At 35.7% G+C, this 26,076-nt stretch overlaps 2 long non-coding RNA genes across 2 annotated transcripts in view; one reads left to right on the forward strand and one right to left on the reverse strand.

The window, feature by feature from the left end:
- Positions 1–26,076, forward strand: part of LOC102154980 — a 385,976-nt gene that overhangs the window by 226,738 nt on the left and 133,162 nt on the right. The window lies entirely within an intron of this gene.
- Positions 1–26,076, reverse strand: part of LOC111093427 — a 63,839-nt gene that overhangs the window by 32,845 nt on the left and 4,918 nt on the right. The window contains exon 2 of the long non-coding RNA XR_005382149.1: positions 16,303–16,467. This is a non-coding gene — a long non-coding RNA (uncharacterized LOC111093427). The remainder of the gene's footprint in view (positions 1–16,302; positions 16,468–26,076) is intronic.

Here is a 26,076-nt window from a genome sequence, read left to right on the forward strand (position 1 = left end):
TTAGAATTCAATGGCTGGCCAACAGTAAATTATCTAGCCTCCAAAAGCAGGAAATAGAATTTTTCTTGCTTGCTTTTTGCTCATAGCCTTGTCCCTGATTCCAGAATTCTTTATTCCATGAATTTACCAAACTCTGACTTAAAAAAAAAAAATACAGCAACATTATTTTCAAACTCATTGTACCTTTACAATTACTAAACACTAAAAATCAAAGCCCAGTGACTGGCTACTTTTTAAAAATCAAATAGGAATCTTCCTAAAGATCCTGGATTAGAAATGCCTGGAAAAGACTCAAGGCCCTTCGTTGATCCTCTGCATCTCTCATATTTCTCAACAATTTTAAGAAACATATTCAAAATTCAGGTTATTTTTTCCAATTACATTTCTAATTAAACTCTCTTTTATCTGATACATAAATCTAAGGGTCACTGCAAAAATTTAAAGTAAGCTTTCAAGTTCTTTACATGTTAAAACTTGAGATTAATAAAACTATTAGTGAATTTTTAAAATTTAATTTTTGTTTTTTAGTTTTGGTTTTGGTTTATTGTGCTCACTGACTATACAGAGAATTGAAGTTCCTTTGATTTCAATGGAGACTTTTGTATGACCAATCACATCACATCTTACTGGCTGTCTTTGAGCTTTCTTTCTTAGATAATATATATCTTGGATAATATATATCTTTATTAATCTTATTTGAAATTTCAATTATTTATGAGCTAATCTTGCTATAATATTTATCTGCTAGTCCCATTTTAATAATAGGTTTAGAAGAAAACACAAATCTATCCAGTTTGGGAAATAAGAAACAAATGGTTTGTTTTAGAATGCATCAGGACATGTCTTAGTTCCTTAAATAAGCTCTTAAAAATACAATAGTGAAAAGTAAAGAATTGTTAATTCTGAACCTATAATTGAAAAAAATGTATTTGGTTGCAATATGCTTTTGTTCCTCATCGTTCCATTTCTAAAGCATTTATTTTCTTTTTTCTGGCCGTCCTAAATCTATCCATTTCTAAGGGCCAGCTCTGACCCTCTCTCCCCTTTCTTGGGCAGCTTGCCACCCCCACAGCAGTGAATTACAAGACTGTACTACTCCATGTAGCAGACTTCTAGGTCTCTGTCTTATGTCTTTAAATGCAAGGCAACAACAATTGATTTTGTTTCTCTTATGTCTGTTGTATCACCTATAACATCTTGAGCATTTTTTCCCTCATTTTTTCCCTCAGCATTTTTTCCCTTTTATTATGTACATAATAAAATTAATCCATTGATTCTATAACACAAATATTCCTTTCTCATGACACCAGGATGATGTGATATTATGATTAAATGGATCTCTGTGTGTCAAGAAAAGTTTACAGAGTCCAGTACTAATATAATATGTTGTTTAATATGGATCTTTCTTTGATTAATTCAATTCAAAAAGTATTTATTGAGCACCTATTGTGTATGTGCAATACACCATGGAGGTGGGTAATAGGGGAAAAGTAGAGAACAGAATTGACAAAATCTCTGCATTCATAAAGCTTGCATTCTAGTGGGGGATCACATGATAAGCAAGAAAAATAACTGAATATATGTGTGTACGTGAATTTTGCATTATATCTGTGTATATGTGAGAGAAAGGCATTCTGGGGAGGAAAACAGCAAGTTCGAGAGTCAAGAATGTTAAGGCATAGCAAGGAATAGGTTACATAATTAATAGGAGTCAGCTGATCTAAGTCCTTAGAGAATATTGGAGTATAACAGAAAACTATCGGATAATTTTGAGCAAAGGAATGCCATGATCTGTAATTCTGTGAAATCTGAGCTCCATAACTTTCTATTCTATCTTCCTTCTTACCGTCATCTTTAAAAAAAATCCTATAGATTTATAGGCCATATACCATGATAATCTTTCTACCCATACCACATATGTTTTATACACGTACATTTAAGAATAACATTGTACAGATGTAGGAATGAACTTCCTTTTACATGATCACTCAAAGAAACCTAGAACCTAATTTATAGGCACCTAAATGCTTTGTTTATGCCATTATTCTTAGACTTACATAGACTAATTCTCTCTCTCTCTCTCTCAAACATGCTGATATTTAAAGCTAGGAAAATATCCAGAGATATTTTGAAAATAAGCAAATGGGTTTTTTTAAATCATTTTTTGTGATTATCTACACAGTTGTCTCTCAGCATCCATTTTTAATTTGAAACCAAAGAAAAACAAAACAAAACAAAAAATCTTTCTTGTCACCATTGTAACATCTATGTCCTCAGAACCTAATCAGGGTTTAGGTGAATCATTTTCATAGTTGTATATATATCAGCCAAACCCTGCCAAAAAACCCTGATGTTTGACATTGAAAAATGTGTTTCCATTCTGAGGGAGACTACTGAGCAAAAACAAAGTCTTTGTATTTCAAGATGTATTATTGCCAGGTTGCCTTTTCATTCACAAATACAAACTTAAAATAGATAATCCATCAAAATAGATAATCAATCAATAAAAAAAACTAATATTATGTGATGAACTAGGAGAAGTTTTTCTTTTTTTTTTTCAACCAATTTGTGTACTTTTCCATTCCTTTTCTTTCCAGAGCACATCTTACTAGCTTTTAGGGATTTTTTTCCCTGTTTCCATGTGGTTCTTAGGGGTTGTCAATAGAAAAACACCTGAGCCTAACCTGAAAACAGTCAACTATCTCCACAGATGTTGTGTTCAATACACATTGTGACTAAGCAGCTCAAACTAAAGTCTTTAAAATTCCTTATTGGAATTATCTGAGTTCCTTGTAGAGGTTTAGCCTTATTTTCCTTTTCCTTTGTGAGCTTTAAGTGTATAATTCTAGAGCCAACTGTATCCATGTTTACTGACATATGGAAAAATCCACTTTGCAGAAGGAGACAGTGAGAAACAAGTACAGATGCGGAAAGGATTTGCAGACATTTATGCAGAAGTTAGAGGACAGAGAGATGGAGAAAGATAAGTAGAGAAGCAAAGAAAGATATTTATCTTCCAATTCCAACCCTTGTGCTCCTCCTGGCCATGCTACTCTACTGTCTCCTCCAACTACACAAACCAATAAAATCCTTTCTGTTTTTGGAAATTTAACATGGATTCCTGTTATCTGCAACCAAAACAAACCTGAGGTAGAAATTAACACCAAAGGATATGTTGGAAAAAGAAGACCTTAAAATGGAAAATTGGCTGAGTTGAGGTGAACTAAGTTACAAGGATGATTCCATGATCCCAGGATGGAAATTGGCAAACTTTGTTCTGCCACAAGAAGCAGGTTAAAAAGTTGCCTGTTAAATCTTTAGGCTTCATGTGCTTTCTGAGGCTGGAGCTATAGGAGATTTATTGGAAAATGTCAGAACTCTTGGAATAGGTTCAAATCCTTCACTTCAGTAAGGTCTTGAACAAATGACAGAAGCTTGCATATAAATTGGCCCATCCAAAATTTAAAAGGGCATAGCACACAGATTTATTGAGAGATCTTGTCATCTCTCTTCTTTCTCTGTCTCTCCTTACTCAGTTGGGACAAAATATTAGGAACTGTTTACTTGTCAAGAAGCATTAATTGCATGATCCTCAGTGGTCTTGGATTGTTGTCCAGAGGAAGAGAGAAAGAACTGAAGAAATGGAAAAGAACTCTTCCATAGACCTGTCTCTATCAGGTGGAATTCTCCAAATTTTAAATAATAAAATTCAAGTCAGATTCATTTTTTAATTTTATTTATTCATGCAAGACACTGAGAGAGGCAGAGACACAGGCAGAGGGAGAAGCTGGCTCCATGCAGGGAGCCCAATGTGGGACTCGATCCCAGTATCCTGGGATCATGCCCCAAGCTGAAGGCAGATGCTCATACCCCTGAGCTGCCCAGGTGTCCCAAGTTAGATGCATTTGAACAAAAAAAAAAGTAATTTATTGGTTTATGGAACTTAAATTCCAGTGGCAGTCTGACTGTAGACCCTGGAACTCAAATGAGGCCTTTATGACACTGTTTCCTCTTAACTACTCACCCTCTTTCCTTCTGTGTTTGATAAATTCTCAGTGAAGGTCCTTTTATCAGAAAAAAAAGATGGTTGTTAGTAGGTCCAGATTTGTATCTTACCACCTCCAAGTCTAGAGAAAAATATTATTTCTCTTTTCTAGTTCCCCAATTGGAAATCCAGAGTAGTCTTTTTTTTTTAAAGATTTTATTTATTTATTCCTGAGACACAGAGAGAGCGAGAGAGAGAGAGAGAGAGAGAGAGAGAGGCAGAGACACAGGCAGAGGGAGAAGCAGGCTCCATGCAGGGAGCCTGATGTGGGACTCGATTCTGGGTCTCCAGGATCATGTCCTGGGCTGAAGGCGGCGCTAAACTGCTGAGTCACCCGGGCTGCCCCAGAGTAGTCTTCTTGAACATGATGCCTTGGTTTGTGTGATTGGGGAAATAATTTTCTCAATCTTATTTGTAAACTAAGAATAATAACTATAAAAATAACAACAACAATACCATCTGATACTGTTGCTGTAAGGAATATAAAAATTAATTTACATAGAACTTGGCAAATATAAAGTGCTTAGCAAATACAAAGTTCTACAAAACAATCGGGTTTAGCATCCACTATAACCCATTCATGGCTGTCCAGCACACAAAATAATGCATATTAGAAGCAATAGTAATAGCAGCAGTAGTAATGATACTAATAATTATTATTACAGCAATAGTTTTGAGTTACCCAGAATTCTTATGATCATCATGCTTGAGTTTGCAGTACCAGTCACCTGTAGGAAATCTTTCCCTTTCTGCATATAGTCATATTAGAGCTGCCAATCATGGTGCTCCTTTGTTCTCTCAGGGTTTTAGATTAAACAAGTGATGTAGACTGGGTCAGTTGCAATACTGCATATCTTAGACACAGTGACTGTTCCAAAAGATGATCATGTTCAGTCCAAAGAACTTCCCTGAAATTTTCTAAATAGGAAGTGAACAAGGGTGGGATGCCTGGGTGGCTCAGTAGTTGAGTGTCTGCCTTTGGCTCAGGGCATGATCCTGGGGTGTTGGGATCGAGTCCCACATCAGGCTCCCTCATGTGTCTCCGCCTCTCTCTGCGCGTGTTTCTCATGAATAAATAATCAATTTTTTTTTTAAAGAAGTGAACGAGGGTAGCTCTTGATTCCTCTGGGATGGAAGGTTGTAAATGTGTAAATATGAGGCCATTTGAGACCCAGTGGCTGCTATATGGAGATGGTCTGTGTAAGAGAATATTGAAAGGGAGCTATAGCGCTGATTGCCCAATTCAAGTCTCTAAGATCCCATTCTTAGTTCTTTTGATTTTATTTTTAGCTCTTTCATTATTCTTCCCAGTCATGATCATAAAGAAATTCCATTTTTTCTTAAGCTAAGCTGAGTAATATTCCCATGTTCACAACCAGAAGTGACTAGAATAAGGTAGGATGTTATTACAGATAATGAGTACTGTATAGTTTGACAAATGCCTCACAGAGAGCAAGTCATCGAAAATTAATTCTGAGAGATCCCTCAGACATCATTGAGACCAATGCATTCTCAGTTATAGATGAGTAAGTTGTTCTTGGAGAACATGTGTTAGCTTGTGATTTCAAGAAGAATCCAGCTGGCTGCATCAGGCAGACCATTGGGCAATGGTAATATCTAGTGTGGCAATAAAGGGAGAGGTCCGGAGGAGAGCAGTGAACTACCAGTCCGTGGTTCAGATTACAGGAAATCCTGGAGACCGATTCTTATTAACCAAATGCGGAAGACCAAACCAAAAATGTCTATATATTAATTTAGATTGGAAGATGAACATTGACCATGAGGTATGCCAGTCATCTGAGGGAGGCACCCTTACTGACAGGCAAGCTCAATGTTAAAGATTAATATGATCAGAATATTTTAATGTTAAAAATATTCAATAGCAAAGCTTGCTCCATGAAAGAAAAAAATAAGCTACACTTTGGCAAAATTAAAAAATTTTTCTCAGAGAAAGTCACTGTTTAAAGAATCAGAGACAGGGGAGACAGGATGGCTCAGTTGGTTAAGCATCTGACTCTCGATTTCAGCTCAAGTCATGATCTCAGGGTCATGGAATCGAGCCCCACTTTGCCCCCCACCATGGGGGAATGGAAGCTGCTTAAGATTCTCTGTCTCCTTCATCCCCTGCATGCCCCCTCCTGCTCAGTCTCTCCCTGTCTCTCCCCGCTCAAACAAAAAAATCAGAGACAGAAAATATTTGCAAATCACATATCTAATAAAGCAATTTAATACAGAATATATAAAGAACTCTTAGAACTCTACAAAAGAATAAACAACTCAATTAAAACATAGAAGATCTGAACAAACACTTTTTCAAAGTGATACAAATGGAAAATAAACATATATAAAAAACATATCATTTGTCATCATGACAAATGTGAATTAAAACCATAAAGAGATATCACTGCCCATTTTTTAGAATGGCTAAGGATTTGCTCTTTTTCAAACATTTTTTATTTTGAAATATTCTCAGACAGAAAAATCACAAGCACAAAAACACCTGAGAGTAAGTTGCCAACTTGATGAGCCCATCACTCCTACTAAAAAACACTCCCAAATTTTATCTCATAAACAAGGGCATTTTGTAACCACAAAGTAACCAGCAAATCAGGAAATTGCCATTAATACCTATTACCATCTAGTCCCCAGACCCCTTAATTCCTTAATTTAATATATCACAACCTAATCCCTGATTCTGTAATGGCTCCATTTTTCCTCAACCCTCCCAGTACCGAACACTGATGATGTGGAGCCTCATGCATCACTGATGAAAATGCGAAATGGTAGGACTACTTTCAAAGACAGTTTGGCAGCATCTTATAAGTGAAAGACAGCATACTATCCAGAGTTCAAGAGATTTAAAAATGCATGGCCACATAAGAACCTGTATATGAATGCTTGTAGCAGTTTTATTCATAATCCTTAAAAACTAGAAACAACCAAGACGTTCTTGGAAGGTGGGGGAGGAGGTGGTTAAACAAACTGGGGATTCCATACAATGTGATACTCTTTAGCAATAAAAAAAAAAGCTGTTAGTTCATACAATTACATGAATGACTCTTAAGTGCATTTTACTAAGTGAAGGAAGCCAGATCCAAAGGGCTATGTATGATTCCATTTTATGGCCCTGTAAAAAAGCCAAAGCTATAGGGATGGAAAACAGATTAGCATTTGTCAGGCAAAGGAACCAAGGACTGGTTGACTATTAAAGGGACTCTTCTGTATATATAAGGAAACTTCTGTACAGTATTAGGATGATGGATACATGGTCATTTTCATTTTTCAAAACCCATAGAACTTTGCATCCCAAAGAGTGAATGTTAATGTTTGGAGTAAAAAAAAAACAATGAGACACACCTACCAGGATGATGTATGGTGACCTATATGATGCAGACTCTGACAAATGAATCTAACTAATTACAGACCCATGGCATAATCTCAGTGAAAAGGGTGGAGAGAAAAAGAGAAGTGACTTTGGAAATAAGTTTGGAAAATCATGTCTTAGCTTGCATTTTAAGGATAAAAACAAAAGGTACATTAACACCCCTCATCTCTGACTGGCAGCATTACTTGTTAGGTTCCTATTTCTGTCTACATTACATGGGCCTCCAATTTGGGAGCAGTATTTTGCAAGGGGAATGTGTTCCTCTTACTTCAAGAAAGGAAGAAATAAATCAAGGCACTGGTCAAGGAGGAGAAATCTGTGAGTCGCTGTGACACCTTTGGGCCTGCACATCCCCATCCACCTGGGAGGAGTGGACCTGCAGCAGCCCCAGTAAGCCCATGGAAGGGGCGGTGGCTCCCCAGCAAGTCCTTGGGAAAGAGCGGGAGGTGAAAAGGGGTAGGAAGCACCTGTTCTTCGGATCCCCTCCTCTCACCTAAGGAGGAGCAATTAAACTTTGTAATAACCGCAGGCATATTAATGATGCAGACTTACAGCAACACCATTTGAAAATTTACTTATTTAAATTCTTTTTATCTGATAGTGTTGTAAACATTTTCTATTTTGTTGTCCTGTCTCCATTATCATTTGCCTTCTTGTCAATAGGAAGCCTATTTGAAATGGGACGGAATGATTCTTCCTAAGTAAGCGGCAAAGGAGAAGCTTCTCCCCTGATGTTCCCAAGCCCATGACTCCCTGCTCTTCAGCAACAGGAATAGCCCATCAAGGCACATGATTAGTACGATGGATCCATCCCACCACCCCACCACAAAGGCTTCCAGCCTGACCCGTTTCCTGTAGCAAGGAGGAGGAACAGAAGTCATCTGAGAGGTGGTGGCAGCCCATAGCAATGGGGCACTCTTGTCACTGCCCCAGATCCACACCAGGAAGGCAAGACAAGAAAAGCAGAATGTGCCCCAGCCCACCAGTGTCCACTCTTAGAACTGGGAGTCACTTTGTGAAAAGTGGCTCCTTGTCTCTAGTTCAGGTGCAGTGACACAGGGGATTTTTCAGGGGAAAAATAGGCCGTAAAGACCAAAAGCTCTGCTGCCTGGCCTATAAGGACTGACTTTATTAAGAACAACAGAGATTGGAGAAATATATAACCTAGGATGCTATAGGAAAAAAATAGAGATACTGGAAAAGAACAATTAAGGAAAAGCTGATGGCTCTACTATCAGCAAAATAGCACATCACCTAGAAACTTAATAGAGAAAGCCAGGGAAAGAGGTAGCCAAGAAGAGCCCTTCTGGGATCATAGTCAACTCTGGGTTTGGGGCAGTCTATGCACATATGCATGATTGCAGCCAACCAGAAGCAACCATTCCAGGCAGCCAAGGGGCAATCTTGAAAGCAATTTCCAAGCCACACACAGACTTAACAACACTGTGCAGAAGCCTCACTGGCATGAAGGGTTTAAACACAAGCTCTGACCAAACATGGACTGAACAACTCACAGGCGAACTGTGAACTGCTCTACCTCGCAAGTTACTCCTAGAGAGTCAAGCGTCAAAATCACAGACACCAATAGTACAAGCATCAAAAGATAAAATAAGATACACAGGACAACACCAAAATTAAAAATTTCTGTGTGTCAAAGGACACCAGCGAAGTGAAAAGACAACCACATGGAGAATATTTTTACAAATTATATAGCTAATAAGACTTGGGTCTACGACATATGAAGAACAATTACAACTCAATAATAAAAAGACAAATAACTCAGTTTAAAAATCGTTAAAAGGTTTGAGTAGACATTTCTTGAAAGAAGATATGCGAAGGGCCAGTAAACATGTGGAGATGTGTTCACCATCAGCCAGCAGGGAAATGCAAATCAAAACCACAAAGAGCTACCATTTCAAACTGACTGGGGTAACAATCATCAAAAAGGTAGATAACAAAAAATTTGGTGAAAATATAGAGAAATGCAAACCTTCATACATTTCTGGCAGGAATAGAAAAATGTCACAGTCACCTTAGAAATAAGTCTGGCAGATTTTCACACAGTTAAACATAGAATTACCATGGCCCACCAATTCCACTCCTAGGTTGGTACCTAAAAAATGAAAACATATGTCCTTACAAAAAAAAAATTTGCACCAATATTCAAAGCAGGTTTATCCATAATACTCAAACACTGGGTGCATCCCTAGTAAACATCCAGCAAGAGGTGAGGAAACAAATTGTGGTATATTCATGCAATAGAATATTATTTTAAAAATTAAGCAACAGGGGGATCCCTGGGTGGCGCAGCGGTTTAGCGCCTGCCTTTGGCCCAGGGCGCGATCCTGGAGACCTGGGATCGAATCCCACATCGGGCTCCCAGTGCATGGAGCCTGCTTCTCCCTCTGCCTATGCCTCTGCCTCTGTGTGTGTGTGTGTGTGTGTGTGTGACTATATAAATAAATAAAAATTAAAAAAAATTAAGCAACAGGGGCTCTGGGGGGCTGTCAGTTAAGCATCTGCCTTCGGCTCAGGTCATGATGTCAGAGTCCTGGGATCAAGCCCTACATCTGGCTCCCTGCTCAGCGGGGAGACTGCTTCTCCCCCTGCTTGTGCTCTCTCTCTCTCTCTCACTCTCTGTCAAATAAATAAATAAATAAAACCTTTTAAATTAAAAAAATAAGCAACAAAATAAACAATGTAGCTTTGGATTATAAAGCAAAGTATAAAATATATATAAACAGTGCCATACTTACATAATTATTAATAAGTGAAGGCAAGAAGGGACACATCTTCCTGACAGAAGAATTCCAAATAATCTATACATGTTCTCTCCCCTGGTGCTTAATTCCCATCTCACCCCCTATCCCGGAGAGTGCGCTACACTTAGTGAGTTACGTCCAAAGGACAGAGTAGGGAATAGGCATAATAATAACTCGTTAGTGAAGAAACCTGGCAAACACTACCAAATTTTGAACAAAATAATAAAGGTTAACGTTGGTAGTGACTTCATGTGAATATCATGTTAACATGGTAGGATGTTGGAAAAATGGTGCTTCAGTTTGTTGACATTGTTTTGAACCTGTCACTCCATTCTAATTATGAGAAAAACATAAAACAACCTCAGGGTAGGGGACATTCTCTAGGATATATAGTCAGTTCACCTCAAGGAATTTGATAAAAAACAAAAACAACAACACCTGAGAAAAACAAACCAGAGAGATTGCAGATACTTGACAACTAAATGCTGGTGGAACTGAATAAAATCTGGACGTTAGATAAGAAATAAAGAGTCAGGGCACCTGGGTGGCTCAGTGGTTGAGTGTCTGCCTTTGGCCCAGATTGTGATCTCAGGTCCTGGGATTGAGTCCCTCCCTCATCAGGCTCCCTGGAAGGAACCTACTTCTCCCTCTGCCTGTGTCTCTGCCTCTCTCTCTGTGTCTCATGAATAAATAAATAAAATCTTAAAAAAAAAAAAAGAAGTGAACAGTCATGTGCCAGTATCAGTACCTCAGTTTTGACAAATGTACTATAAAAGTTAAGATGTTAACCAGTGGAGAAATTGGCCATGAGAGTTCACAGGAGTATGATCTTTGCAACTTTCCCACAACTCTAAAATTATTCCAAAATAAAACATGCATTATAAAAGTATGCTGAATACTATTAACACATATTTTGATAAATTTATGAAACTGTTCTTTTTGACTACAGAGATGCTTCTATCAAGGGTAATTGTGTTTGGAGCAAAATACATGGAAAATACATTAATACATTCTTCTGCATGATTTCTTCGTTTTCTAGCACTCCATAAAAAAGTAGAGAATTTCTTCTATCCCACCCCCTTATTGCGGTTCCTTATTTCACAATACATATCTGAAATTAGTGGAAAGACACAAAGGAAGCATTGGCATTTCTACTTTCATAAACACTAACAGATGCAAAATCAGGAGGTCTTCCTAGCTACAGCCAGTGGATTTACTTCTCAGCATGGTTTTATTTGAATAATAGTGGCAAATTACCCTACTAAGCACCTTTGACTTTTCAGAAGAAAACTACCATTAAATAATAACTTATACTAAAATAGTAATAGTTCTATTCATAATGATGTCAACTATCCATAATAACCACATTTTTTTTCAATCACTGTGGAAATCACCTTAGATTATGTGTTGGGGCACCTGGGTGGCTCAGTGGCTGAGCGTCTGCCTTTGGCTCAGGTCGTAATCCCAGGGTCCTTGGATTGAGTCCCTCATCAGGGTCCCCAGAGGAAGCCTGCTTCTCACTCTGCTTATGCCTGTGTCTCTCATGAATAAATAAATAAAATCTTTTTTTTTTAATTTATTTTTTATTGGTGTTCAATTTACTAACATACAGAATAACCCCCAGTGCCCGTCACCCATTCACTCCCACCCCCCAAAATCTTTTTTTTAAAGAAAGATAAATAATAAACTCTGGTGTATTTACTATGAAGTTAACGAAGCTTAAGCTTCAAGGCCCTTCTTTGGACTCCTACATTTTGTTTTGATTCTTTTTTCTAGTTGTAAAGAAATTTTAATTTGCCTACTTAACTTTGTTTCATTACTTTTTATTCTTTTTCTTAAAGAAGTTCTCCCCAAGTTGTATAAGCATCAGGTCCCACAAAGCCTGGATTCACTTCTGGTTTTAAAAGTAAACATCAGAAAAAAAAAAACGAACAACAAAAACAAAAAACAAAAAAACTAAAAACCACAAAGCACAGCATATGTACAGACAGCAAAAACAATAGACAAATAAGATGGTCATAAAATCTCTAATGAGACTGTTTGAAAACCATATAAATAAAATAATCATATATTTTGGAACAGAATAAGATGAAAATAGCTTGATTTTAAAAACTATAAATAAAAAAAATAAAAATAAATAAAAACTATAAATGGACTGACTCACTTATTAAGATGAAAAGACTCCCATTTGGATCACTATAAATATTCATCTATATAGGGTGTCCTAAAGAATCTCCTTAAACAGACTCAGAGAGATTGAAAATAATGAATGGGAAATGTGTAGCAGACACAGGAAACCCAAAAATAAATCAGGAGCCGCAATCTTAGACAAAGTAAACTTCAAAGGAAAAAGCACTAAACAACATTATGTTTCACTATTCGTTATATAATGAATAAGGGTGAAATCCACATGACCATCTGATAGATGTGTATCTCTGCTGCGGCACTGGATGGGGCAAAAGTAATATTTCCTAAATATGATAAACGTAGGCCCTCATCAACTATACTACCTGAATAGGTATGGGATCCCTCAACTTGAGAAATAAAAGTTCCAGTTTGTTAGTATCTTTCAGTAACAGCAGGGGCTGCTTTAATTTTTCTCTGGGGAATCCTTAACCTAGTAGCATGGGGATTTTTAAGATTAAAGTCAGCAACTGGATTTAATGCCCAATATACCAAGAAACAAATTACCATGATTGGGAAATCATAGAAGCAACAGGAAAATCATTTAACCTATCAGATACTGAATTAAGCAAGAAAATACGAAATAAATATTTATAAAATATCTCAGGCAATATAACTGATAGAGAAAAAGGTAAAATATGAAGAGACTATAACTGGTAAAATGTCTGATTAGTTATGGAGAACCAGAAATGGTTTGCCATGGATAGAATAAACATTATTATGCTGATAATAAGTATAGGATGCTTCTAGCCATTAGGAAATTTTCAAAACACAAAATGAAGAAGAAATCCAACTGAAGGACTCTCTAAACTAGACTTTGTATGTCAAAACCAAATCTTTCCCCTCCATTCCCACTGGACAAAATTGTACTTCTATTGCTTTTCTTCTAAGAGGAGCTGGTAATCACCTATCCAGGAAAATTGCCCTTTGGAACTGCAATCTAAATACTAGCCTTTGGTTACTCTTGCCAAATTCAACTCAAAATTGTGTAAAGGTCATTTTAACATTACCTATGAGACTAATAATGATCGATGTGGACACCCTTGGCTATCATCACAGCTACTATGGCCTGGAGACACATTTTCAAGTTTAAAAAAAATGGCTTATGAGTGTGTTATCTGTCCAACAATTACATCTGTTAGCAATGTACTGTATAAACTTTACAGTTAGTGAAAAACTTTAATATAAGCTTTTGTAAACTGAGATTACATGGCAAAGGAAAATAACATTTTAATGTTGTCTTCTGGGCCTCTTTCCTTTTATTTCTCTGAGTCAGCAGCATGTGCAGGCTCTGTCTTTGAGTGGTTAGCCAGACTCTGCCAACGTTTCACCCAATGTGAAATTCTTATTTAACAAAGAATCTAAGTCCTTTGGGAAAAAAAAAAATATTGGCTCATGTTTACAGACTTACAAGTGACAAAAAAAAATTGCGCAAATGGAAAACCTTTAATTTTAAAAATACAATCAATGCAAACCACAACTCTTTCATAGAGTCTTTGAGAAAATCCTCGCTTCTCCAGGAGCATGGTTAATTAATTGGCCATAGCTGAATACTGAATAATACTCCCCCAAAGTAGCTGTGCAACTACATCTTGAAACCCCAAGAGTTCAGATTGGCCTTTTTGAAAGACCTAACCCATCTAATAAAGGCTGGTACTTCACAATTTTCTCTCATCTCCTATTCTAGAAGCCTAATGGCCAGATGTTCTGGCTTCTGGTCTCCGGCAGTTATAGCTTGAGCATTTGACCTAGTATGAGATTTATAATCTTGACAGCACAACTGGAGGTTACCTGTACCATTGAGAATGCAGTGGCTGTGACCTCAGAAGTTCTCAGAAAGCCACGTCCAGGGCTGCAGTGCTGGGGGCCATTCCAACCAGACTGCTCTGGGGATGAGAGCCTCATTGGTTTCCTGCTGTCTCTCTCTCCTTGCTTTGGCTTGTTTACCTGTCATCCCATCTGCTGTGCAAGCTAGCAGACAGCCTTCTAGTATGTTTCTGTCTGCTCAGACTAAAGACAGTTTCTATCTCTTGCAGTCAAGACACCTAACGTCCATAACATTTCATCTAAAAAGTAAAGTATCAGATACGAATAATGCATATCTGTTTTTAGCCATCTGTTCCATGTAATGCAGGTGAATCTCTGGGTGTACCACCATTTCCTCCTATCTCATCTCTCCTGGATTTCTCATTTCTGACTTTGTATATAAATAAGGAGACTGCAAAATTAAATTTGTCTACCATATGCTTAGCTTCTCTTTCTCATTGTTGTGAAGTATATATACGTAGTTCAAGAGATTAGGGCAAAAGCCAGAAGATAGCTCTTATTAGGCTTACCTCCACTCAAGTCTCCTGTGAATGCACTTCTCGGGGGCAAAATAAAAAATATTCAAATTGTTTCACTCTGAAATCATCTGTTGTAAGAAATTGCAGGCTCTGGTAGATTTAACTCCCAAAGGAAAATATGAAGTGCAGACACAATGGAAAAATATTTTAAATGATGGAAAAAGTTGTATACAGTAAGGGGCAGTAAGTAAACTTTAATATATTTCAGTTAAGATTTAGTGCTTTTTATTTATTTTTTTAAGATTTTATTTATTTATTCATGAGAGATACAGAGAGAGGGAGGCAGAGACACAGGGAAAGGGAGAAGCAGGCTCCATGCAGGGAGCCCGATGTGGGACTCAATCCTGGGTCTCCAGGATCATGCCCTGGGCTGAAGGTAGGCACTAAACCGCTGAGCCACCCAGGGATCACGATTTAGTGCTTTTTTAAAAAAGATGTTTACATCAGGAACTGTTTCAAGTGATTCGTATCAGGGTTTTTTTAACCTCAGCTGCATTGGCGTGTTGGGTGGGATAATTTGTTGAGAGCCACCGTCCTGTGAATTGTATGCAGTATAGCAACATCCTTGGCACCTATCTACAAGATGCTGGCTGCACCCTTCCCCCCATTTATGACAAACAAATGCTTCTAGATATGGTCAATGTCACCTGGGCAGAGGGCAGGGGAATCACACCTGTTTGAGAACCACTGCTTTAGCTAAATTTCTTATCATCCTCAAAGCAAATGCTTAAGACAGGAATTATCATTACCTCCTTTCTGCAGATGGGAAAAAGGAAGTGCAATGTTTGGTGAGTTTACCACACGAACAGCTAATGAGGAGGGCTGGGTTCAAACCTCCTCAGTCTGACTCCACAATTTTTGTTCACATTATTTTTCAGTTGTACCTAAAGTAGTTGGGGTTAGTTGAGTTCAAGGATTAGTTGAATTCAAGGGTTAGTTGAATTCAAAGATTTATTGAAGTCATCTATATATGCAATTCAGGAAAAAATTATACATTCTACTAGTCTCTTCTGATTTTTTTATTATTTTATTTTATTTTATTTTATTTATTTTATTTTATTTTATTTATTTTATTTCATTTTATTTTTGTAGAACTCCCCTTAGGTATTCAATGCCAGGGAGATTCATAATACTTAAATTCACATTTAAGCAATCACTCCTGGACTTTAGTTACACTTTTAAAAAAGCCTTGGTAAAGGGACGCCTGCGTGGCTTAGTGGCTGAGCATCTGCTTTTGGCTCAGGGAAGATCTTTGGTCTGGAATCTAGTATTGCATTGGGCTCCTGGCTTCTTGTCTCTGGCCTGCTTCTCCCTCTGCCTGTGTCTCTGACTCTCTTTCTCTCTGTGTCTCTCATGAGTAAATAAATAAAATCTTTAAAAAATAAATTAAAAAGCCTTGGTAAAAAAAAAAAAAAAGATGTGGAGATGTGACTATGAAAAGTCAACATTGGTATATTATATCAACATTGGTATATTATAAAGTGAAATTACTAGCAACATAGACAATTTCAACTCCCTCCTTTAAACATATTGTAGAACTGAGCTGTGAGTGGACTTGGGCCCATCACTGTATGGACTCACCTCATGTTCAAGACCACACTTCTCCGGTAGAACTGAAACAGCAACTCAGGTTGTTGACTCAAAGCTCTCGAAACTGGAACACCTTCAGAGTTCATGTGGAGGAGCTTATGTGAGTCCATGTTGTTTCAGTCTATTTTTCTAAATTTCAAAGCTTTTTTTTTCTTTCTGTGAGAGCATGCAGCACCAGTAAAAGAAGGGAAGAAAAGAGGAATGTGGAAAGAAAAAGAATAAAAGGACAAGAACTAAAATTTTAACCTAAAAGCAATCCCCACAGAACCAGTTTTTAAATTTATAATTTTAATTTAAATATAAAATTTGAAATGAAAATTAAATTTTAAACATCATCCATAACTTGAGCTGGCAAAGTAATTGGATACATTCTGCCAAGAACTCTACTTGTAGTAAACAAATAAATCTACAAAATGTCATTTTTTTCTTTCCAGACTCACAAAAATTTTATACTTGGTACCTTAACATATTGAGACATATACTTTGCAAACCTACTGTGTATATCTTTGTAGCTTTCTAACTTGGCTAGAACGCAAGGAGCAGGTGGGAGGGAGATTGAACAGTTTTTGCAAATTTAGGAGAAATGGTTCATTGGAGAAGGACATTCCAGACAGCACACTAAGGCTAATAGAACTCAGTGCTTATGGATTTAAGGCAGGCCATAATTGAGTCTTTATTTGCCCTTTCAAGGACTCAGGCAAAGCTTTATTCCCTTAGCATAGTACATACAAGGTGACATTTTTCAGCAGTCTGACTTTTCAATTATGGATCTTTTGGAAAGCTAATGATGTCTGTATTGTTAATACTGCCAACATTGTGTCAGTACATCAGAACCTGTGATATTAAATATGCTGATGTAAAAATATATGTTATTTCTGCTCAGCCGTGTGCAAACAATCTGGCTGAAGTGCTAGAATTATAGGGAAATCCTCTCCGGAGATAAAAGTAGAATGAAATTCTGTTGAGAGCGGTTCTCCTCTTTCAAGTAGTTTCTTGAAGTATTAAGGTCAAAATTTTAGAAATTAATTACATGGAGTCTCTCACTCAAGATTTCTGGGTAAAGTTATAATATTCTTACTGTATTATTCTTACTTTGGAGGGTGGAGAGGGCATTGCTAGACATCACTTAGACATCATTTAGAATTTTAAAAAATCTATATGAATTATTATTGAATAAAATGATTGATGTTGTTTAAAGTTTCAAAAGGGTGACAATATTAATTCTTAAGCAGCATGATCTAAGGATCCAAGACTGAATATTTTCTATCACATAATTATTATAACAAAGTTAGGATCATATTCTTAATGTTTATCCTTCACAATAAACACTCACTAATTGGTTATGAGCATTGGCCATTGTTTAGTGTGATGGTTTCCAGATGTTTAAATGCAGTGACAGCTTATTGATAAAATGAATTATAGCAACCAAAGTAACAAACTAGAAGCACATTCTCCTCAAAAGGAAAAGGAATACTAAAAGTGATACTTAATCACATATTTAAGACATCACCCTTCCAGATTTTCTAATATTTTTATTACTTAGTTCCAAATCTCTTGCCTAATATATCTCCATTAGGCAATAAATTCCAATAATGACATTATTTCTCATGTATAAAAACGTCTGTCTGATATTTTCAGAGAATAAACCTTATTTGGCATGAAATGAAAGTGCATGCTACACTTTAAAAAAATTTCACTTGCTGGTAATGACCAAATGGAACAAAGTATTTGGCATAGAAGGGAAATTATCTAATGATAACAAAAAACAATGGGGAAGAAAATGTTTTTATTATAAAGGAAACTTAAGAAATAGCATATCCTTTTTGTTTTTAATCTCTCATCTTAGAATAGGAGTGTAATATTAATTTAGAAATAGTCAAGAAATGTGCGTAGCAATAAATAATCGTCCTACAGACCATCACCAGAATATAATTAGAATATACCCTTAGGGTGCAACTAGGTGGCTCAGTCAGTTAAGCATCTGACTCTTGATTTCAGCTGAGGTCATGATCTCAGGGTCATGAGATCAAGCCCTGGGACAACTCCATGCTGGACCTGGAGCCTGCTTAAGATTTTCTCTCTCTCCCTCCGCCCCTAACTCCACCCCCACCTCTCTTTCTCTTTCTCTCAAAACACACACACACACACACAAACACACATATTTAGATGCTATTACTTAATGAAATTTTTATAATGTTTCAGTAAGTAGCTTCTCATATTACAAGACAGAAATACTTCATATTGCTTTTCATCTTATATAAATTGCTATGATGAGTACCCTATATAGAACTTCCACATGATATTAATAAATATTAATACTTATAAAATAATAAAATAAATATAAGCAGGGATTAGGAAAGTTTATCTCTCTCTAGAGGTCAAACTTGTGGGGTTTGTATTTTTTTATCCCATTTTGCTTGTATTTCCAGTGGAAAAATACTAGTATGAAAAGCTTTTTCCAGAAAGTCTTCTTATTATTATGAAATACTTTGAAAGATAATACTCATCTTAAATTTTACTATGTAATGGTTAAATGTTTGTCTTTAATTTTAAATGGGTCCCATTCTTCACTTTGCCACCATCGTCAAACACATTTCCACGTTTACCTCTCCACTATACAAGTGTGTTGCCTCTGTGATTCATTAATATTTCAAGCTCAATCCCATATCCCCAAAATTCTGATGTTTCCTATTACCTTTTCCCCACCCCCATGACCTTCAGGTTGGGACAGATGCCTCTTCTCTGTGATCCCATAAGACTTCTGTGAATCTCCTAACATCGTTTTCTTTGTTTGTTTGTTTTTCTTGTTCTCTCTTCTCCACTGGGCTGTTACTCTGCTGAAGAAAAAACTTTCTGAACTTTCATATCTCATTTGTTGTATTCCTGAGGTCAAACACAGTGTCTGTGATAAAAACATTTAATAAATTTCTGAAATTTTGACATTTTCCAATTATTAATCCATGTCTATAAGGAACAAATAAATGGATTATTTTGTATTGTAGTTATTTTAGTTAACTTATAGACTCGACAAGATTAACAATGTATTGGCTTTTATAATCAAGTGGAAATTTAGATTCCATAGAACTAACTCAACAGTCAACTAGGCAAATGTCTATTGTTTTGTATAACTGGAAACAGGGTCTTAATTATACCTATGTTTTGCCCAGTTAGTAGCATAGATAATACTGCAGTATCAAAAGGCAATTCAAAAAACAAACAAACAAACAAACAAAAGGCAATTCAACCAAAAAGACCCTATAATTAAATGTAATTAATGTAACAAATGTAACAAAGAAACTTTTAATAAAGTTATAAAATCAAATAGATGTATTTTTAATAGATGTTTTTGTATTAAAATATTGGAATTATCCTGGCTGCCCTTTGACTGATTTGTAGTTTTTTTTTATTTTATAGTCTATTACTTTAAGTTTTCAAGGTTATGTAGTTCCTTAAAGAGTTGATTCTCCTAGGTCTGTGAGGCATACAGAAGCATTTGTAGAGTTTCTTTTTTATCAACACTGATTAAATGTTCACTGATGCCAATGACTGTTTACCCATTCTCCACTTTAACCTTTGTTTTCCTTTTTAATGAATGTTGAATAAAGAAGCTCTTAATTCCCCCCCATGCATTATACAGGTGGTATTATCATTTTATAGGCATTTTATCACTCATAAATACATATTGATGGATTACTATTAAAGTTGCTAACAAAGTATCTATCCTCCTTTGCAGATGGTAGAATTATAGAAACAATTCTTAAGGAAAATAATCTCCTTAGAGAAATAAAATACCCACCATCATCAAATGAAACACACACACATCAACCAAATTTCTTTTCTAAGTGTTTTTTTAAGGAGCATTTTCCTGTTAATACAGGAATGAGAATGAGAACACGGCCCTATACACAGAATCCTTTAGAGTGCAAGCAATAGGATATGTTTCTGGATGGAAAAAGTATTTTAGGCATTAACATGTATAAATTAAGTTATAAGAAATAACTCATTCAGTGTTTACACAACACTTCAGCAAGCTATAGTAACAGAATCATATAAACCCATTGTACAAATGTGGAAAAATATTTAACAGTTTATACTTGGCTTCTCTCTGAATGCATTATCAAACTTTTCCTTAAAAGAAAAAATCAACACTATACCTTTCATTCTGATGCATGCTATAGTCTTTAAATAGATATTCCTTTTCTACATTCCACTTTTAAGCAATTGACAGTTTACAGTTTTCAAGAGCTTGTGTTTTAAGAAAATTCTAAGTAAAATAAACATTTAAAGGTGGCTTTTACACATGTGAAAATATGTAGGTGAGAATCGATTACATTCCTTTAAAAAGTGGTGAATCTAGCAAAAAATGCCTTTTCTCTATTTTATTTTTATTTTATTCTTATTTTTATCTCATTTTTACTTCTGAAAAATAAAGTTCTCCCAAAGATGATTTTGATTGTCATACTTTCATGAAAAATAACTTCTGTGGATTATATTTTATAATTTTCTTTATTCAAATAGTAATAATTTTGCCCTTGAATCTTACACATTTACAATGAGGACAAGATTTTCTTCTGGGAGATCTTCACATGTAATTATCAGTTATTTTTTGCCTTAATTCATTAAGTTACATTAAATGATGAAATAAACTAAATTTCGTGTCTATTTTAAACTAAAAGTTTCCATAATATATATTTAAAATTTCAACGTAAGAAACTTCATAAATATGAAATTATATTGATCTTTTTCTGACCCAACAAAAAAATGAAATGCTGATCAGTCATTCTCAGCCTTGACTTTTTATTAGAAACACCTGGGAGCTGGGTGAAACTCCTCACGTTCTGGCTGCACCTCAGATTAATTGCATGAATTTGAAGTGTGGGAACTTGGCAACAATATTTTTAAGAATTCCTAGAAGTTTCCAATGTGCAACGAAGATTAAGAACCACTACCCGAAACAAGTGTTCTCTCTTTTTTTTTTTTCACATTAAAATTATCTATGGAGCTTTCAAAACTTCTTTTAAAAAATCCAAAACCATACTCCCTACCAATCAAATCAGGTACAGTGAGACTGTGAAATCAACATTTTTAAAGTGTGCCAGACAATTCCAATGGAGAGCCAAGTTCAAGAACTAGTGCTTTATACTAAAAGTCAGTTGAGATATATTGAAGTTTGAGAACTAGTGCTTTAGACTGGATTTTAGATGTATTCATACTTTGTGTGAGTGTGGTGTTTGGTTTTATGAGGTAGGGAGGTGGTTGGAAAGATGTCAGGAAGGGAAAGAATACCATTGCGATTTTAACAAATGCTATTTTATAGATTCTGTATAAAAGCAATTTACAGCTTAACTTCTATTGAATGTGAAACATGTGTAACAGAGACTCTGGCATGAAAACAAAGTAAAAGTGTCTAATGAAGATCTGGAAGGTTTTCTCTCAAAATCAGAAGAGTGTAGTGAACCATTATGTAATTCAACCTTTATATTTTTCACAGATAAAATATACCATAAAAGGGACAAGCAAATACTAAATCAACTGTTACTGAAAATTTATTTTCTTTCCTTATACATTGTACCCTTTGTTGAAAACCATTAAATGATAGTTTATTTCTTTATACGCTTAGGTTGTATAAGATGTGCCATTTTCAAGAACTGTTCTAACCTTTTAGTCTGAATTGAGCTTGGATTCCTCCAAGTTGTATTACCATATAGATTAAGTTTCAATCCAAGTTTTAAAATTTACAGTTATGCTTTTCAACAAGAATTCCAAAGAAAAGTAACAGTCAGGTCAATTTCTTAAAATGTGCTACGATAAAAAGCCAAAATAATCATTAACTTTTCGCCCATAATCATTATGTTTGTCCCTATGGATGTCCAAATAATATTTGATAGTTATATGTGTAGTTCACAGTCCACTGTGATAATATAGGTCAATAGGACCAATATTTCTTTTGTGTAATTCTTTCTATAGCAAGTAAACTGCCAAACAGTACAATGTGAGAGATTTATAAATTCTAAAATATGGAACAAATTAAATATTTAAGTTTTTTTATTCCTTGGTGAGAAGGACTGTGAAATTATATTTTAAAATTTGGAACAAAAGTAAGAGTTTTACTAAATACAGCCTTCATGTTCTTAAACTCCTATTTCTACATGTGTCATCAAAATTACCATCTAGCTGTCAAAGGGTGTTATAATTATCTAAGTGCAGATACCCTCTACAGGGCTCCTATATCACATCCTCCCCCCTCACACACACACACACACCCCGCACACCATATAAAAATTTCTTAGTAATTCCTCTACCAGCTTTTGAAATTATGGGAGTAATTATATTCCTACCCCTGATTTTAACCGTATTTCAGTGATCAAACATTGTACAAACAGGATTAAAACACATCCATGTTTTAATCAAGATCATTTTCCCTGCTGGAGCTATCACTTGTATCAAGGGCAAATGTATGAGCTCAGTTTGAAAATGACTCAGGAGGCTAGAATAACTGTGGCAAAGCATTTAACCAAGATTCTACATGATCAGCCAAAAACAACTTGTGTCCTCGACTCCTTATGGTGATTTACTCACACACTTGTTCAGGTTGAACTAGTTTTCTGAAGATAATTGTCTATACTTTCTGAAGCCCTATTGAGCATGTGACTCAATGTGTTGAGAGGATTTCTCGGTGTTAGGAACACTATTTTTTTCATGTCAGTGTAAACCCTTACTTTAAATCTGTCTGGTCTGCTGTGAAGCCCTTCCTGAATCTTAGTCTCAACTGTGGAGCATACTGACTATAAATGATTAAAACATAATGCTTGTGGAACACTGTGTATCAGATATTTGAGCTACTGGCTCAACCAATCCTAAATTTAACCTCTCTGCTTCCCAATCTTTGAAAAGAGAAAAATTATCAGAGATGAAACTATATTGTGCTGAATCTATACTTTAGGAATTAGCCTGACTCAATCCGTGCATTTTAGAAGTATTTTATCAGTAGATAGAACATGAGTGTTGAGATTACCCAGACATGAATATAAGCTTCATCACTTACCAGCTCTCACACAATGGGCAAATTTTGTAATTTCTTTAGTCTCCTCATTAAAAAATGGAATTAAATAAAACTACCCAAGTGTTTGTAGAAGCAATTTAGAGGGATATAATTTGTGATATACCTAACACAGCAAGTTGCACAGATTAGGTACCAAAATAATATCAGCTTTCCTCGTTTATACGTGTAAGGAGAGAGAAGTCTGGGTTCTGAGAGTAGGCTTACTTGAAGAGTAACGAAAAAAATAATAATATTGGTGTATAAAAATAAAAACCATGTAAAACTAAAATATTTTTTATCCTTTCTTTATAATTGCATTTACTTTCCTTCTTTGGCCCATTTTCTAGTTTTTCTCACTCCTGTCAAAGATTGTATGCTCTTCTGTTAAGCCTGACAATTTCACATACATAAATATCTACTCTGGCTACCATGCATGAAGATATTTTAAGGCAAATGTATGAGTTTTAGATCAAAATATACACATAATTGTGGATATTTTGGCCTCTATGTATTTTTAGATCTAGTAGTAACAACAAAAATGTGATGAATTAAGAAAATTAGGAACTACCGTGCCAGTACTAACTGATCTAAAAGCATCTGTATTGATGCTTCTGATGTGGCTCTATAAACACATCACCAAACTGTTTCAAAACAGAAATACCTATGGCATGGCGACACAAGAAGGAGTAAAAAAAATAAATAAATATCAATGTAACCCATTATGAAACTCTATTGGGGATGTTTCAAGATAACTATTATTTTATTTACTTGACTAATAAAAACAATATTCATTTTTAGGAAAATCTGACTCAAGAATATCATTATACGGATGCCTGGGTGGCTCAGTGGTTGAACTCCTACCTGCCTTCAGCTCAGGGCATGATCCCGGAGTCCCTGTGTAGAGACTGCTTCTCTCTCTGCCTATGTCTCTGCCTCTCTTTCTGTGTCTCTTATAAATGAATAAATAAAATCTTTAAAAAAGAATATAATTATATTTATCTTGGTTTTGGAAGAAAGTTTATTGAAATGGAACATTTGGCCATCTTTTCTCTTTATGTCATGTTTATATTGTTCTCTGTATAAAGACTTAGGGCCACTCTTTACCACAAGCCTTTGAAGATTTGAATTAGTACTAATTGTTCAGCTTTATTACCTATAGAAATATTTTGTGACACCATGTTCTATACACCAGTCATGACTGTAATACTCTGTGATCTCAATTTTTGGACATCTGTTCTTTTCATTCTCTTTATTTTTGAAATCAGCCTTTAAATGGTCAGTGTGCTTCATTGTGATCATGAGAAAAACATCAGATAAATCCCAGTTGAGGGACATTTATAAAATACCTGGCCAGTCCCCCTCAAAATGATGAAGGACATCAAAAGAAAAAAAAGTCTGACAAACTGTCACAGTCCAGTTGATTGGCTACTTTTGTAATGTGGTATCCTGGATGGGATCCTGGAACATTAAAAGAAGATTAGGTTAAAAAAACAATATAATGTGGATGTTAGTCAAGAATAATATATTGATACTCCTTAATTGATTGTAACAAATGTGCCATACTAATAAAATTATTAGTAGTAGGATAAACTGAATGAGGAATATATGGGAACTCTCTGTACTGTTCTTATAATTTTTCTATAAATCTATAACCAATCTAAAATAAAATTTTAATTTAAAAAATTCTTTCTGTAATTCACGTTGGGTATTTGATGACAATTTGAAATCTTTATAGTATGTTCAAATTCAAAGCAACAGTTGTTATTCATTATGCAGCATAGAAATTTTCCTTGCCCTTGACATGTACTATCTTCTGCAGATAATATGTATAAGCAAGAAATATCTAAAAGAATAACTCAAGGGCAATGTAAAATTAGGGGATAAAATGAGATAATACCAAAAAATAAAAAAATAAAAAGAACTCTTAGCACTGAGAGGTAAACATTCAAGAAAGTGAGCAGTGTCAGAAAGTATTTCAGGGAGGGAGACTGGCACTGTCCCAGAGAACTTTTTGTGATGATGGAAATGATCCTGTGTGCTATATAACCTGCAGCCTCTAGCCATGCTTGCTAAGCACCTGAAATGTGGCTAGTGTGACTGAAGGACTAAATGTTTTATTTTATTCCATTTAAATTAGTCATTGTGTAGTTAGCACATAAACTGAACACAGAAGCCTAAGTAAAAGTTGTGTGGAATCTCATTTCCGTGCAGGGACAATAGTGAAATGAAAGACACTCCATGTGTGCAACAGTGAGCAGATCTTTGAGCTACGAACGAATCTTAAATCCTACTCACCTCTGTTACTTATTTGAACCAACTCCTTTTCTGTGTAACCAGTTCTAGTTGGGATTTCTATTTTCTATTGCAGCCAAAATCACCCATGAGAATTTAATCCATAAGAATTCAATGAGAAATATCCATGAAGTACCAGTCATTCCCAAGGAGACCCCAGATGCTCCGAAAATGACAGCTTCTTCCCCTGCCCTTCTCTTGAACCATGTCACCTGCACCTTATCCCCTGCCCTAGCATGTTCCCTCTTGACCCATACCACTCACTTGAATTCTTCTCACCCTTCTTTCCCCAACTCAGCTTGCATCTTTCACAAAACTCATCAGCACATGAGAAAGTGCCTCCTATGAGCTGACACCAGCCCTGAATGCCCTACCACTAAAGGCATTTCAAGCTGTCACTAGCAAGTCATTTGGAGTCCTTGCCTGAGAAG

The sequence above is a fragment of the Canis lupus genome, chromosome 31 (genome assembly GCF_011100685.1).
Source record: "Canis lupus familiaris isolate Mischka breed German Shepherd chromosome 31, alternate assembly UU_Cfam_GSD_1.0, whole genome shotgun sequence".
Classification (NCBI taxonomy): domain Eukaryota; kingdom Metazoa; phylum Chordata; class Mammalia; order Carnivora; family Canidae; genus Canis; species Canis lupus.